The 16,142-nt window shown below is 42.7% G+C and overlaps 9 non-coding genes and 1 pseudogene across 9 annotated transcripts; all 10 read left to right on the top strand.

The window, feature by feature from the left end:
• Positions 1–192: 192 nt before the first annotated feature.
• Positions 193–359, top strand: LOC134590977 (U1 spliceosomal RNA). The gene has a single exon (XR_010087824.1). It is a non-coding gene; the product is annotated as a U1 spliceosomal RNA (small nuclear RNA).
• An 899-nt stretch (positions 360–1,258) lies between these two features.
• LOC134592926 (U4 spliceosomal RNA) lies at positions 1,259–1,399 on the top strand. The gene has a single exon (XR_010089481.1). It is a non-coding gene; the product is annotated as a U4 spliceosomal RNA (small nuclear RNA).
• Positions 1,400–1,869: 470 nt separating this feature from the next.
• On the top strand, positions 1,870–2,036 carry LOC134590015 (U1 spliceosomal RNA). The gene has a single exon (XR_010087003.1). It is a non-coding gene; the product is annotated as a U1 spliceosomal RNA (small nuclear RNA).
• Positions 2,037–2,935: 899 nt separating this feature from the next.
• On the top strand, positions 2,936–3,076 carry LOC134592925 (U4 spliceosomal RNA). The gene has a single exon (XR_010089480.1). It is a non-coding gene; the product is annotated as a U4 spliceosomal RNA (small nuclear RNA).
• Positions 3,077–3,546: 470 nt separating this feature from the next.
• On the top strand, positions 3,547–3,713 carry LOC134591229 (U1 spliceosomal RNA). The gene has a single exon (XR_010088036.1). It is a non-coding gene; the product is annotated as a U1 spliceosomal RNA (small nuclear RNA).
• Positions 3,714–4,612: 899 nt separating this feature from the next.
• On the top strand, positions 4,613–4,736 carry LOC134593864 (U4 spliceosomal RNA; annotated as a pseudogene).
• Positions 4,737–13,226: 8,490 nt separating this feature from the next.
• LOC134589628 (U1 spliceosomal RNA) lies at positions 13,227–13,393 on the top strand. The gene has a single exon (XR_010086674.1). It is a non-coding gene; the product is annotated as a U1 spliceosomal RNA (small nuclear RNA).
• An 899-nt stretch (positions 13,394–14,292) lies between these two features.
• On the top strand, positions 14,293–14,433 carry LOC134593307 (U4 spliceosomal RNA). The gene has a single exon (XR_010089807.1). It is a non-coding gene; the product is annotated as a U4 spliceosomal RNA (small nuclear RNA).
• A 470-nt stretch (positions 14,434–14,903) lies between these two features.
• LOC134590014 (U1 spliceosomal RNA) lies at positions 14,904–15,070 on the top strand. Its single transcript, XR_010087002.1, has one exon. It is a non-coding gene; the product is annotated as a U1 spliceosomal RNA (small nuclear RNA).
• An 899-nt stretch (positions 15,071–15,969) lies between these two features.
• LOC134592923 (U4 spliceosomal RNA) lies at positions 15,970–16,110 on the top strand. The gene has a single exon (XR_010089479.1). It is a non-coding gene; the product is annotated as a U4 spliceosomal RNA (small nuclear RNA).
• Positions 16,111–16,142: the final 32 nt, after the last annotated feature.

The following is a 16,142-nucleotide window of genomic DNA, read 5'->3' as shown; positions in this document are numbered from 1 at the left end:
ACCTGAAGGCACTAAAATTACTAGTAGCTAAGGAAAACAACGATCAGCCACGAGGTTTGGTAATCTTTTGTAGCCTTCTATCATTTGGATTATTTATTTGCTTTTTTTTTTTTTTAACTTGCTTTATTATTTCACCACAGCCTAAAGGAAAGGCTTCCCAGCGGGCGTGCCTTTGAATGTACCCGTCATGTCATACTTACCTGGCAGGGGAGCAATAGCCATGATCCCTAAGGTGGCTCTCCCAGCGTGAGGCTGGTTCATTGCACTCCGTACCAGTTGACCTCTGCGATTTTCTCAAATGTGGGAAACTCGACTGCATAATTTATGGTAGTGGGGGACTGCGTTCGCGCTTTCCCCTGTGTTTGCTTGTTTGGAAAAAATAGAGAACTTCACCAATTCTGACGAAGGATAATTTCAGCAACAGCACCCGTCTTCTTTGGCTCTTACTTTCCGCATCAAGCAGGCAGCGACAATCATTTCCTAGGCTTGATCATTTTTATTATCTATGTTTTCTGGAGACCAGTTTTAAGCCAGAATTTCACTTTTTATTTTAACTTTTCAGCTTTTTTTTCATCATTTTTTTATCCTGACTTCTTTTGATTTATTGTATGCTTCAATGCAATGGAAGAAATAAAGAATTGGAGACCTATATTACGTCTTCCAACAGAACGTAACGTTTGATTGAATTTCTGGGAAACAAAGATTTTCTGGATCAAGGCAGTGAATTGCCGCTTGAGACAATCAGACCAAACCTTAGGAATAGCTGGGTGGTCGCTAGCACTTACTAATGAACACCATGGAATTTTGAAAAAGCCACCACAAATGTTCTTTCAGCCCTGTTGAGTGTGGATGAAGAGAAGACAGGTGCTAGGCAAGGGTCATTCCTATCGATGGAGTCATGAAATGTGTGACTTTGGGGACGAACGTAGACCAGCGGATTGTGTACTCTGCCTAATGGCTGCTGTAGTAGAATCTTGGCAAAACCGTTTCCAAAGAGAGAAAAAAAATTGTACAAGGTTTGCTGCAAGATATGGTTGCCCTCACTCTCTGTTATAGGTTTGGAACCATTCCAAGATGCCATATAAGAAGACCGAGGAATTTGTTGGGGTTTAAGCTTCCCTGTAGGAGGAAGCGGGCCTAATTAGAATATTGCCTCCCACAATCCTTTGCAATGGCTTATGGTCATGAACTTTTTCTCACCGCTGTCTTAAAGTGTCCTTACGTGGTAGCTCTTAAAAGCTGGCCAACTTGAACAGTTAACTTTGCGCAGTGGCAGTATCGTAGCCCATGAGGTCAATCCGAGGCGTGATTATTGCTAATTGAAAACTTTACCCAATACCCCGCCATGATGACTTGAAATACAGTCAGCATTGGCAATTTTTGACAGGCTCTAAGGAGACTGAAAGATTGGTTTAAAAAAAGTTTATGGCGCCCCATGTCTAGGGCGTGTCTTACGTGACTCCCGTTTCTTCCTGAGCTCTGTTGCACCATTCCTTCCGCTGGCTTCCTTGCATTTCCCTTTTACCTTTCTCTCCCACTGAATCCACTTGTTTCCGGCAGCACACTATTCTCACTCTATGCTACGAATTCCCATCCTTTGGCTCATTGGCCTATCATTTGCCTTTATGCAAATTGCTCCTTCGCACCCTGAATCCAGCTCAATTATTCACACCTAACCACCTGAAGGCACTAAAATTACTGGTAGCTAAGGAAAACAACGATCAGCCACGAGGTTTGGTAATCTTTTGTAGCCTTCTATCATTTGGATTATTTATTTGCTTTTTTTTTTTTTAACTTGCTTTATTATTTCACCACAGCCTAAAGGAAAGGCTTCCCAGCGGGCGTGCCTTTGAATGTACCCGTCATGTCATACTTACCTGGCAGGGGAGCAATAGCCATGATCCCTAAGGTGGCTCTCCCAGAGTGAGGCTGGTTCATTGCACTCCGTACCAGTTGACCTCTGCGATTTCCTCAAATGTGGGAAACTCGACTGCATAATTTATGGTAGTGGGGGACTGCGTTCGCGCTTTCCCCTGTGTTTGCTTGTTTGACAAAAATAGAGAACTTCACCAATTCTGACGAGGGATAATTTCAGCCACGGCACCCGTCTTCTTTGGCTCTTACTTTCCGCATCAAGCAGGCAGCGACAATCATTTCCTAGGCTTGATCATTTTTATTATCTATATTTTCTGGAGACCAGTTTTAAGCCAGAATTTCACTTTTTATTTTAACTTTTCAGCTTTTTTTTCATCATTTTTTTATCCTGACTTCTTTTGATTTATTGTATGCTTCAATGCAATGGAAGAAATAAAGAATTGGAGACCTATATTACGTCTTCCAACAGAACGTAACGTTTGATTGAATTTCTGGGAAAAAAAGATTTTCTGGATCAAGGCAGTGAATTGCCGCTTGAGACAATCAGACCAAACCTTAGGAATAGCTGGGTGGTCGCTAGCACTTACTAATGAACACCATGGAATTTTGAAAAAGCCACCACAAATGTTCTTTCAGCCCTGTTGAGTGTGGATGAAGAGAAGACAGGTGCTAGGCAAGGGTCATTCCTATTGATGGAGTCATGAAATGTGTGACTTTGGGGACGAACGTAGACCAGCGGATTGTGTACTCTGCCTAATGGCTGCTGTAGTAGAATCTTGGCAAAACCGTTTCCAAAGAGAGAAAAAAAATTGTACAAGGTTTGCTGCAAGATATGGTTGCCCTCACTCTCTGTTATAGGTTTGGAACCATTCCAAGATGCCATATAAGAAGACCGAGGAATTTGTTGGGGTTTAAGCTTCCCTGTAGGAGGAAGCAGGCCTAATTAGAATATTGCCTCCCACAATCCTTTGCAATGGCTTATGGTCATGAACTTTTTCTCACCGCTGTCTTAAAGTGTCCATACGTGGTAGCTCTTAAAAGCTGGCCCACTTGAACAGTTAACTTTGCGCAGTGGCAGTATCGTAGCCCATGAGGTCAATCCGAGGCGTGATTATTGCTAATTGAAAACTTTACCCAATACCCCGCCATGATGACTTGAAATACAGTCAGCATTGGCAATTTTTGACAGGCTCTAAGGAGACTGAAAGATTGGTTTAATAAAAGTTTATGGCGCCCCATGTCTAGGGCGTGTCTTACGTGACTCCCGTTTCTTCCTGAGCTCTGTTGCACCATTCCTTCCGCTGGCTTCTTAGCATTTCCCTTTTACCTTTCTCTCCCACTGAATTCACTTGTTTCCGGCAGCACACTATTCTCACTACATGCTACGAATTCCCATCCTTCGGCTCATTGGCCTAGCATTTGCCTTTATGCAAATTGCTCCTTCGCACCCTGAATCCAGCTCAATTATTCACACCTAACCACCTGAAGGCACTAAAATTACTGGTAGCTAAGGAAAACAACGATCAGCCACGAGGTTTGGTAATCTTTTGTAGCCTTCTATCATTTGGATTATTTATTTGCTTTTTTTTTTTTTAACTTGCTTTATTATTTCACCACAGCCTAAAGGAAAGGCTTCCCAGTGGGCGTGCCTTTGAATGTACCCGTCATGTCATACTTACCTGGCAGGGGAGCAATAGCCATGATCCCTAAGGTGGCTCTCCCAGAGTGAGGCTGGTTCATTGCACTCCGTACCAGTTGAACTCTGCGATTTCCTCAAATGTGGGAAACTCAACTGCATAATTTATGGTAGTGGGGGACTGCGTTCGCGCTTTCCCCTGTGTTTGCTTGTTTGACAAAAATAGAGAACTTCACCAATTCTGACGAAGGATAATTTCAGCCACGGCACCCGTCTTCTTTGGCTCTTACTTTCCGCATGAAGCAGGCAGCGACAATCATTTCCTAGGCTTGATCATTTTTATTATCTATGTTTTCTGGAGACCAGTTTTAAGCCAGAATTTCACTTTTTATTTTAACTTTTCAGCTTTTTTTTCATCATTTTTTTATCCTGACTTCTTTTGATTTATTGTATGCTTCAATGCAATGGAAGAAATAAAGAATTGGAGCCCTATATTACGTCTTCCAACAGAACGTAACGTTTGATTGAATTTCTGGGAAAAAAAGATTTTCTGGATCAAGGCAGTGAATTGCCGCTTGAGACAATCAGACCAAACCTTAGGAATAGCTGGGTGGTCGTTAGCACTTACTTATGAACACCATGGAATTTTGAAAAAGCCACCACAAATGTTCTTTCAGCCCTGTTGAGTGTGGATGAAGAGAAGACAGGTGCTAGGCAAGGGTCATTCCTATCGATGGAGTCATGAAATGTGTGACTTTGGGGACGAACGTAGACCAGCGGATTGTGTACTCTGCCTAATGGCTGCTGTAGTAGAATCTTGGCAAAACCGTTTCCAAAGAGAGAAAAAAAATTGTACAAGGTTTGCTGCAAGATATGGTTGCCCTCACTCTCTGTTATAGGTTTGGAACCATTCCAAGATGCCATATAAGAAGACCGAGGAATTTGTTGGGGTTTAAGCTTCCCTGTAGGAGGAAGCGGGCCTAATTAGAATATTGCCTCCCACAATCCTTTGCAATGGCTTATGGTCATGAACTTTTTCTCACCGCTGTCTTAAAGTGTCCTTACATGGTAGCTCTTAAAAGCTGGCCCACTTGAACAGTTAACTTTGCGCAGTGGCAGTATCGTAGCCCATGAGGTCAATCCGAGGCGTGATTATTGCTAATTGAAAACTTTACCCAATACTGTTGTGGATCAGAATGTTGATCTTTGTTATATTCAGAGGAAACCCAAATTGTTGTTACAAGTGCACTCGGAGAAGCAAGAATTAGACACCAGACACCTGTTGGTATTCAAAATAAGCCTCTGACGTTTTTTATTCATCAGCTGGGTTTTATACATTTAAAAAGTAAGTGCTTACGTGCAAATACTCTTAGAACAAAAATAGCAAGGGAATACAGATAAGACATAGGAATAGGACATAGGATAAGACATAGGAATGAGCGCCATGTATACATAACAAATAAGTTTCTGGGTAAGAGAGAACAACAAGATTAGAGTAGAGACATCTTGGGTGGGGGCTCTCTGCTCCCGGGACTTAGACATATATGGTCTTAAGTGTTGTTCAAGCATCAAGCAATCAATCCTGATTCCAAGTTAGCCAATTTTAATATAGGATATCATTATATGACACCTATAAGCTTGAGCCTTGGAATCAAGATAAATTCTATCACAATCCCCTCTTTTGATCCAAGGGTCACCCAAATGTCCAAGGTATATCCAGGCCTGCTAGCCAAAGCCTGTGGGACTTTCATTTATTGCTTCACCACGGTTCCCTTGGACTGAGCGACCACCAGAATCAGCGGAGGAGAGTTCTTTCATTTGTTAGGCGAGGTAACATCATAAAACCTTTCCGAGGTCGGAGCTGGAATGTAAGTTAAGGTACGACCAACAGTAGGTTTGCTTTTACATAGAGAGGTTAGTAGACATGAAAAAAATCTAAAGGTTAGAAAAATAGCCATAATGACAAATATAGCTAATAGCAAAAAGTACAAAATTTTCTTAATTAGTAAAGTCAACCATGTTCCTAGCCCAAATGTCCAATCCCAATCCTCAAAGAAGCCGTTATCTTGTTTGATATCCTGTACTAAGTCATGTAAATCTTTTAGATGTTTATGGATCATAGTGCCATGGTCAGATAGGTTAAAACAGCACATACCTTCAATAGCTTCACATCCTAAGTCATGTTTCATTAGTAAGTAGTCAATGGCTGCTCTATTCTCAAGGATTGCCTTCTTATTTGCCTGGTTGTCCATAAGTAGCTCTTCTAGGGCCTGTGAAGTGGCATTTAAACCTTTTGCAAGGGAACAGGCTACAGCATTAACTACTCGGGTATTATACAGTGCTAAGCCTGGGACTCCTACCAAGGTGTACGCTAGGGCAGAGTATTCGGCTTTGGATAAGAGAGTGATTTCAGAGTTACAATCAGAAGTAAGGGTGTTTTTAACATCTCTCCTGTCTCTCAGCAGTTTGTGTAGCTGGGTGGTTTTAGTGATCAGGTCAGATTTGGAAAACATGGTCATGGTTAGTCGAGAAATTGCACAGGGACCTCCTGTAATGTTACCTGGGACATAAGCATAAGTAATATTTCCACAGGAGAAAGTCCATTCTTTAGGAAGATAGACATTGTAGTGGTAACTCATAACTTGGTGAGTTTTGGTACAATTCATAGTGGTGCTCAGGGCTCTACAATTCGTGGTATTTTTCCACCATGTGGGGCAAAACAGGGATTCAGTATTAGGGTCTCTTGAACAATTACATGAAAAAGACCAACATAGTTCAGCGCCTGTCACATTAATTGTCTTCAGGGATAGGGGGGGCATCCTACCAGTGGTTTGAAGGCATAAGAATATAGTTGTAGAGATTTATGGGGTCTATGGGTATGTAGGTACTTCCTCAACAGTGAGATTGGTGTGGGGACAGCTATAAGACAAGATTCTATGGCGTTTTCAGTACTAAGGAGAGGGTTGAGGCAAAAGGAGGTTAAATTGAAAGCCTTTGCTATCTGCAACCATATATTTTCCTGCCATGCATTATTATTTTCTGGTCTCAAGTCAGAGTAGCATATCTGAACAGAGCATAATATGGTAAAGGATATGAACAGCTTCATGTTGGTGGATCAGTCGGAGTGACTTGTTTACAGTGACTGGCGTGTATCCACGTGGCTTTTCCTTCTAGTTTTACCGAGGTAGCCGTAGTCAAGAGCACTTGGAATGGACCGTCAAAGCGTGGTTCAAGTCCTTTCCTCACATGCCTCTTTATCACCACCCAATCACCAGGCTGCAGTTTGTGAGTTGCAGAGTCAGAGTCTGGATCTGGAATAGAATCAAAGACTTGTTTATGCACCTTGTCTAATCTTTGGTGTAGGGCCTGAACATAGGCAGTCATACTACCATGCTGCATCTGGAGGGTTTGGGGAAAATAGAGGCCTGTCTTTGGGGCACATCCAAACAGGATCTCAAAAGGGGATAGGCCATGTCTGGAATTGGGGGTGAATCTCATAGAAAAGAGTGCTAGGGGAAGGCATTCAGTCCAGGGCTTCCCTGTGTCTTGCATGGCTTTTGCAATCTTGTTCTTTAAGGTGCCATTTGCCCTTTCTACTTTCCCACTACTCTGGGGGTGATAAGGGGTGTGGAAGGCCTGACTGATCCCTAAGGCTTTCATAATTTCTTGCATTATTTCCCCAGTGAAATGGCTACCTCTGTCACTTTCAATCACTTCAGGTACTCCATATCTACATACCAGTTCCTTCAGAAGCTTACTCGCTGTTATCTTTGTTGTGGCTTTCGACACTGGGTAGGCCTCTGGCCAACCTGAAAAGAGATCAATGCACACCAACACATATTCATACACTCCTACCTTAGGTAGTTGAATATAATCTATCTGCAGTCTTTGAAACGGGTAAAGTGGCCTTGGTGTGTGCTTACTCGGTGTTTTGACAGCCTGTCCTGGATTGTTTCTAGCACAAATCATGCAAGCTTGGGTGTGTTTAGCTGCTACAACAGTAAATCCGGGTGCTACCCAATGGGTGTTTACTAAGCTGTTCATGTGCATCTTGGATAGATGTGTAGGTCCATGGGCAATCTGGGCCATCATGGGGTACAATACTCGTGGCAAACACAGTCTTTTACCTTTTCTCCACATTTTGTCATCATCAGGTTCTGCATCTTGTTTCCTCCAGAGGTCATGTTCTTCCTTGCTTGCCTGTCTTTGTAAGCTCAACAGTATATTGTAGTCAACGGCGTCATCTGTAAGAACAACTTGTAGGAAGGTTTTACCTTTAGAGGGATGAACTTGAATTGCTGCTTGCTTGGCAGCTTCGTCTGCTCTGTGGTTTCCTCTTGAAATTTCATCTGTGATCTTCACGTGAGCTGCCACCTTGATGATGCCTACTTGAGTGGGTAACAGGATAGCGTCCATAAGTGCACTCACGGCTTCAGAATTCTTGATTGGAGTTCCTGCTGAGGTGAGAAAATCACGAGCCCGCCAAATAGGGCCAAAATCATGCGCTATACCAAAAGCATAGCGAGAGTCTGTAAAAATATTAGCAGTCTTACCAGAAGCCATTTTACACGCTTCAGCGAGTGCCTTCAGCTCTGCCTCCTGTGCAGAGCAGTGAGGAGCGAGTGGTTCAGCTTTTATTATCTCATGTGCAGAGACTACAGCATATCCAGTGTGGAAATTACCCTTCTCATCAGCATATCTGGAACCATCTACAAAAAACTCAAAATCTGCATTAGATAATGGAGAATCAGTTACATGCAAAAAAACCTGCTGTTTCTTGTGCCATTAGTGCTGCACAATCATGGGGTACCTGGGCATCAGCTAACTCATCTGGTGAAAGTGAATTTACAAAAAGATCAGAAGTACAAGTACCATTCCCACTCCCCTCTTTTAAATCCAGGGGAAGTAATGTAGATGGATTTATTACCATACACCTTTTAAGAGTAACATTAGGTGGCATAAGCAAGGCACATTGCATTCTGAGATGCCTTGCAGTATGTATGTGTTTTGGTTGAACTTGTGACAGTATGCTGTTGATATCATGTGGTGTGTATATGGTCACCGGATTATCTAAAACAATATCAGTGGCTTTGTCCAGGAGGGCAGTAACAGCCGCCACTGCCCTAACACATGAGGGGGCACCCCTGGCAACAGGGTCCAATCTGGTGGAGTAGTAAGCTATTGGTCTTTGTTTACCACCATGGTCCTGTGTAAGGACAGATGTAGCATAACCTGATTGCTCAGTACAGAACAGGTTAAAATTCTTTCTGTAATCTGGGAGACCCAGTGCTGGAGCTGACGTTACCAGTATCTTAAGTGTATAGAAGGCATTTTCTGCCGCATGGTTTAATTTAAATGGTTTGTTTTCGTTGGCAAGACAATCATACAGTGGTTGCATGTAGATAGCTACTGAACGCAGCCAAGGACGACAGTAAGATATCAAACCGAGATACGTGCGAAGCTGGGCTAAGCTGCGGGGGGGTTTAATATTTTGAACTGCAGTCTTTCTACTCTCTGTGAGATGTTTTATGCCCTGGGAAATGCAATGTCCTAGGAAAATAACTTTCTCTACACAAGCTTGCAGTTTCGTTTTTGACGCTTTACAGCCTGCTTTTGCCAGGAATTTCAGCAAGGAGAGGGTGTTTACAATACAAGATTCCATATTATCGCAACACAGGAGTAGGTCATCGATATACTGCAATAAAATTACATTATTTGGCCTCTCCCATTCTTCAAGAATCTGGGCCATTGCCATGCTGTACATAGTGGGTGAGTTTTGTGCGCCCTGTGGCAATACTGTCCAAGTGTACTGTTTGTGTTTATGTGTAAATGCAAATAAAAACTGACTGTCGGGATCCAGGGGGACACTGAAAAATGCATTTGCCAAGTCAATAACAGTAAATACCTTAGAGGAAGGTGGTATTTGTGCCAACAAGGAGTGTGGGTTGGGAACATTAGGGGCAATCAGTTCAGTTACAGCATTAATTGCCCTCAAATCATGTACCATACGGTAAACCACAGGTTTACCTTTCTCTTGCTTTTTCTTAATTGGGTACAATGGTGTGTTACCAAATTGTTGTTACAAGGGGAGGTGGTCTGGACAACTACCCCTGCCTGCAGAAACTCTTGCACGGATTGCGAAATAGCATCTTCCTGTGCTGGGCTTAGGGGGTATTGTTTTTGGTATGGAGGTTTGGCTCCGGGCAGGAAATTCACCTTGACTGGGGGCACAGAGAGTCTGCCTGTATCTGTCTTCCCTGTAGCCCATAAGGAATCAGGGACTGAGGACAAGTCAATGGTAGGTTCTGGCACATGGCTGGGCATAGTGAGAGTTGCCAGAACATTTGAAAGAGATATCATTTGTTTGTCCTCTAAAGGCACAGACAATGTTACTTTTCCAGTGGGGCTATACTGGATATTTGCACTAAGAGCAGACAGTATATCACTGCCTAGTAGATTAACAGGGGCATTAGGGCTGACAAGTAGCCTTGTCACAAGGGCAGTAGAGTCGTGTAGCTTCAATTTCAGCTTGTGGGTAAGGGGAATGTCATTTTCGATACCATCCACCCCTACACATGATAATACATCATTAGATTTCTCATACGGGAACACATATTTTTCCTGTAACATCGATTTAGCAGCGCCAGTGTCCAACAGGAAAGGGACTATTCGGCCCCCAGGTAGTGTAACATCGAAAATGGGTGAGGGTCCTGCAGAGTCAGGGATATTTATAATATGTAGGGACACTGGTTTGCCAATTTCCTATTGGGGAGGGGGAGGTGGTGGAGGTGGTTGGCTGTCTTGGGAGTTATCATTAGAATCCTGGGGTTTTCTATTTTTAGGAGGACACTTGCAGTTACGTTTAATGTGTCCTTTCCTGCCACAATTCCAGCATTCTACCTGCCTTCTGTCTCCGTCAGCTCTAGGGACAGTTACAGCCATTAGAGGTGTGCTCCTCTTTCTAGTATTTAGATTAGCTTCCACTCCCCTAGCCACCTTCACCAGATCACCATAGGTTAAACTTCTCCACTCAGGTCTAGCATTTTGGAGACCAGTCCTTATGGGTATGTGGATACCATCCATGAAGCAGTTAATAAGCAGTCTGGTCGAAGTGGTTTCAATATCTGTGTAACCCAATGCCTCCCAAGCCATCTGTAGTCTGGTGAAAAATGTTTCTACAGGTTCATCTTTCCCTTGTAATATATCTCCTAATTTATGGGCTAGTTCCTCTGTCTTTACCTTAGCCCATTCTCTTATTGCAGTGACATAGCATGCTCCAGATGCAGACTTGGTTCTAAACCATTCATCTGTTTGCATGTTGCTTTTTCTGAGGTTATCTTCATGGGCATCAGTATATTTAGCAATTATTCTAGCCAAAATGGGGCCAGCTTTTAGTGCCACAATCTGTTTTAAATCCATCCAAGTACACTGGTAAGTAGCTTGAATTGTGGATAGAGACTGGACTAGAGCTAAGGGGGCCTTTTAAACATCTGCCAGCTGCTGTATTATTGCCAGTTGTTCACTGGGTGTCCAGGGCTTATATTCTTCCCAGTATTAGATACCTGAGCTAGGCTGTCTGTTCTCATGGTATACGCTCTCAACTTTGGGTATCCTTGGAGTAGAAAATTGTGGAGCTAATGGCCCCACTGGGGTGTCTATGGGGGCAACTAGGGGTTCCTTTAAGTCTGGGCTATCTGCCTGCTCTAATGAACCCATAGGTCTTACAGGGGCTGCTAGGGGACCATATGAAGTCCCACTGCGTAATATTACTGGAAAGAGAGGTTTTGATCTCTGTAAAAGGGAAAGCGCCTGTCCTTTAGGGACCAAAGGAGTCCCTGCATTATCCTGGTAAAGGGGTGGGTTTACAAGATTTTTCCCAGGATCCTGCCTACTCTGGGACCCTAGAGGTCCAAAACATTGATAATATGGTACACCTTTCCTGGTGGTTTCTCTACAACCACATTTAGTTAATTCAACAGCAGTATCATGCCATTTTTGTGCAACTTCTACTAAGTTATTATCTTCTAACCAACCTCTGTAATTTGCCATAAATTCACTCCATATATGTGGGTCTAGAGTGCCCTCTGAGGGCATGCCAGCTTTCTTAAGTAACCTCTTAACATTCTTAATTGCTCCTTGTCCTTTGTGATGCTTGACAATAGTCAAAGCCGTAAATCCCCCTTTGGTACTTTCAGAGCTACCCATCTTAAAACTTGTAAGGGTTAATTACTTCCTTACCAAGACAAACTGTACAATAACAGTGTATTTAAACACTTATGACCGCTGCAGTGGAATTTTCACAGTTCTGTCTTCTAAACACAGATCAGGAGATCTGCCCTTGGAGGATTCTAACTCAAATTATAAAACAAATGACAAGGCAAACAATAAAAATAACTTACAACCCACAGTTCTATTCCACTATCTCAAGATTCCTTTCACAAGACATAACACAACCTCCACCTGAATATAACCATAATACCACAGAAAACAAGTTCTTTAGATCAGACGTTTTTAAAATCCTTACCCACCCGGACCGGGGTCTCAAAGAGCACCAGAGAGTCTAAATCATTTATAGGTAGAAAAATAAAAGCTTTTTCTTACCCGCTGCAGCTGATTAACCGTCTGGGCTCCGAGCCAACCCTTCTGGGTCCGGATGAACTGGATTCGTCTGATCCCGGGTCACGGCACCAAATTGTTGTGGATCAGAATGTTGATCTTTGTTATATTCAGAGGAAACCCAAATTGTTGTTACAAGTGCACTCGGAGAAGCAAGAATTAGACACCAGACACCTGTTGGTATTCAAAATAAGCCTCTGACGTTTTTTATTCATCAGCTGGGTTTTATACATTTAAAAAGTAAGTGCTTACGTGCAAATACTCTTAGAACAAAAATAGCAAGGGAATACAGATAAGACATAGGAATAGGACATAGGATAAGACATAGGAATGAGCGCCATGTATACATAACAAATAAGTTTCTGGGTAAGAGAGAACAACAAGATTAGAGTAGAGACATCTTGGGTGGGGGCTCTCTGCTCCCGGGACTTAGACATATATGGTCTTAAGTGTTGTTCAAGCATCAAGCAATCAATCCTGATTCCAAGTTAGCCAATTTTAATATAGGATATCATTATATGACACCTATAAGCTTGAGCCTTGGAATCAAGATAAATTCTATCACAATACCCCGCCATGATGACTTGAAATACAGTCAGCATTGGCAATTTTTGACAGGCTCTAAGGAGACTGAAAGATTGGTTTAATAAAAGTTTATGGCGCCCCATGTCTAGGGCGTGTCTTACGTGACTCCCGTTTCTTCCTGAGCTCTGTTGCACCATTCCTTCCGCTGGCTTCTTAGCATGTCCCTTTTACCTTTCTCTCCCACTGAATTCACTTGTTTCCGGCAGCACACTATTCTCACTACATGCTACGAATTCCCATTCTTCGGCTCATTGGCCTAGCATTTGTCTTTATGCAAATTGCTCCTTCGCACCCTGAATCCAGCTCAATTATTCACACCTAACCACCTGAAGGCACTAAAATTACTGGTAGCTAAGGAAAACAACGATCAGCCACGAGGTTTGGTAATCTTTTGTAGCCTTCTATCATTTGGATTATTTATTTGCTTTTTTTTTTTTAACTTGCTTTATTATTTCACCACAGCCTAAAGGAAAGGCTTCCCAGCGGGCGTGCCTTTGAATGTACCCGTCATGTCATACTTACCTGGCAGGGGAGCAATAGCCATGATCCCTAAGGTGGCTCTCCCAGAGTGAGGCTGGTTCATTGCACTCCGTACCAGTTGACCTCTGCGATTTCCTCAAATGTGGGAAACTCGACTGCATAATTTATGGTAGTGGGGGACTGCGTTCGCGCTTTCCCCTTTGTTTGCTTGTTTGACAAAAATAGAGAACTTCACCAATTCTGACGAAGGATAATTTCAGTCACGGCACCCGTCTTCTTTGGCTCTTACTTTCCGCATCAAGCAGGCAGCGACAATCATTTCCTAGGCTTGATCATTTTTATTATCTATGTTTTCTGGAGACCAGTTTTAAGCCAGAATTTCACTTTTTATTTTAACTTTTCAGCTTTTTTTTCATCATTTTTTTATCCTGACTTCTTTTGATTTATTGTATGCTTCAATGCAATGGAAGAAATAAAGAATTGGAGACCTATATTGCGTCTTCCAACAGAACGTAACGTTTGATTGAATTTCTGGGAAAAAAAGATTTTCTGGATCAAGGCAGTGAATTGCCGCTTGAGACAATCAGACCAAACCTTAGGAATAGCTGGGTGGTCGCTAGCACTTACTAATGAACACCATGGAATTTTGAAAAAGCCACCACAAATGTTCTTTCAGCCCTGTTGAGTGTGGATGAAGAGAAGACAGGTGCTAGGCAAGGGTCATTCCTATCGATGGAGTCATGAAATGTGTGACTTTGGGGACGAACGTAGACCAGCGGATTGTGTACTCTGCCTAATGGCTGCTGTAGTAGAATCTTGGCAAAACTGTTTCCAAAGAGCGAAAAAAAATTGTACAAGGTTTGCTGCAAGATATGGTTGCCCTCACTCTCTGTTATAGGTTTGGAACCATTCCAAGATGCCATATAAGAAGACCGAGGAATTTGTTGGGGTTTAAGCTTCCCTGTAGGAGGAAGCGGGCCTAATTAGAATATTGCCTCCCATAATCCTTTGCAATGGCTTATGGTCATGAACTTTTTCTCACCGCTGTCTTAAAGTTTCCTTACGTGGTAGCTCTTAAAAGCTGGCCCACTTGAACAGCTAGCTTTGCGCAGTGGCAGTATCGTAGCCCATGAGGTCAATCCGAGGCGTGATTATTGCTAATTGAAAACTTTACCCAATACCCTGCCATGATGACTTGAAATACAGTCAGCATTGGCAATTTTTGACAGGCTCTAAGGAGACTGAAAGATTGGTTTAATAAAAGTTTATGGCGCCCCATGTCTAGGGCGTGTCTTACGTGACTCCCGTTTCTTCCTGAGCTCTGTTGCACCATTCCTTCCGCTGGCTTCTTAGCATTTCCCTTTTACCTTTCTCTCCCACTGAATTCACTTGTTTCCGGCAGCACACTATTCTCACTACATGCTACGAATTCCCATCCTTCGGCTCATTGGCCTAGCATTTGCCTTTATGCAAATTGCTCCTTCGCACCCTGAATCCAGCTCAATTATTCACACCTAACCACCTGAAGGCACTAAAATTACTGGTAGCTAAGGAAAACAACGATCAGCCACGAGGTTTGGTAATCTTTTGTAGCCTTCTATCATTTGGATTATTTATTTGCTTTTTTTTTTTTTAACTTGCTTTATTATTTCACCACAGCCTAAAGGAAAGGCTTCCCAGCGGGCGTGCCTTTGAATGTACCCGTCATGTCATACTTACCTGGCAGGGGAGCAATAGCCATGATCCCTAAGGTGGCTCTCCCAGAGTGAGGCTGGTTCATTGCACTCCGTACCAGTTGACCTCTGCGATTTCCTCAAATGTGGGAAACTCGACTGCATAATTTATGGTAGTGGGGGACTGCGTTCGCGCTTTCCCCTGTGTTTGCTTGTTTGACAAAAATAGAGAACTTCACCAATTCTGATGAAGGATAATTTCAGCCACGGCACCCGTCTTCTTTGGCTCTTACTTTCCACATCAAGCAGGCAGCGACAATCATTTCCTAGGCTTGATCATTTTTATTATCTATGTTTTCTGGAGACTAGTTTTAAGCCAGAATTTCACTTTTTATTTTTACTTTTCAGCTTTTTTTTCATCATTTTTTTATCCTGACTTCTTTTGATTTATTGTATGCTTCAATGCAATGGAAGAAATAAAGAATTGGAGACCTATATTACGTCTTCCAACAAAACGTAACGTTTGATTGAATTTCTGGGAAAAAAAGATTTTCTGGATCAAGGCAGTGAATTGCCGCTTGAGACAATCAGACCAAACCTTAGGAATAGCTGGGTGGTCGCTAGCACATACTAATGAACACCATGGAATTTTGAAAAAGCCACCACAAATGTTCTTTCAGCCCTGTTGAGTGTGGATGAAGAGAAGACAGGTGCTAGGCAAGGGTCATTCCTATTGATGGAGTCATGAAATGTGTGACTTTGGGGACGAACGTAGACCAGCGGATTGTGTACTCTGTCTAATGGCTGCTGTAGTAGAATCTTGGCAAAACCGTTTCCAAAGAGAGAAAAAAAATTGTACAAGGTTTGCTGCAAGATATGGTTGCCCTCACTCTCTGTTATAGGTTTGGAACCATTCCAAGATGCCATATAAGAAGACCGAGGAATTTGTTGGGGTTTAAGCTTCCCTGTAGGAGGAAGCGGGCCTAATTAGAATATTGCCTCCCACAATCCTTTGCAATGGCTTATGGTCATGAACTTTTTCTCACCGCTGTCTTAAAGTGTCCTTACGTGGTAGCTCTTAAAAGCTGGCCCACTTGAACAGTTAACTTTGCGCAGTGGCAGTATCGTAGCCCATGAGGTCAATCCGAGGCGTGATTATTGCTAATTGAAAACTTTACCCAATACCCCGCCATGATGACTTGAAATACAGTCAGCATTGGCAATTTTTGACAGGCTCTAAGGAGACTGAAAGATTGGTTTAATAAAAGTTTATGGCG

The sequence above is a fragment of the Pelobates fuscus genome, chromosome 2, assembly GCF_036172605.1.
Source record: "Pelobates fuscus isolate aPelFus1 chromosome 2, aPelFus1.pri, whole genome shotgun sequence".
NCBI classification, from domain to species: Eukaryota; Metazoa; Chordata; class Amphibia; order Anura; family Pelobatidae; genus Pelobates; species Pelobates fuscus.
Note: the sequence above shows the minus strand (reverse complement) of the source record. Positions and strands in the feature narration are given on the sequence as shown.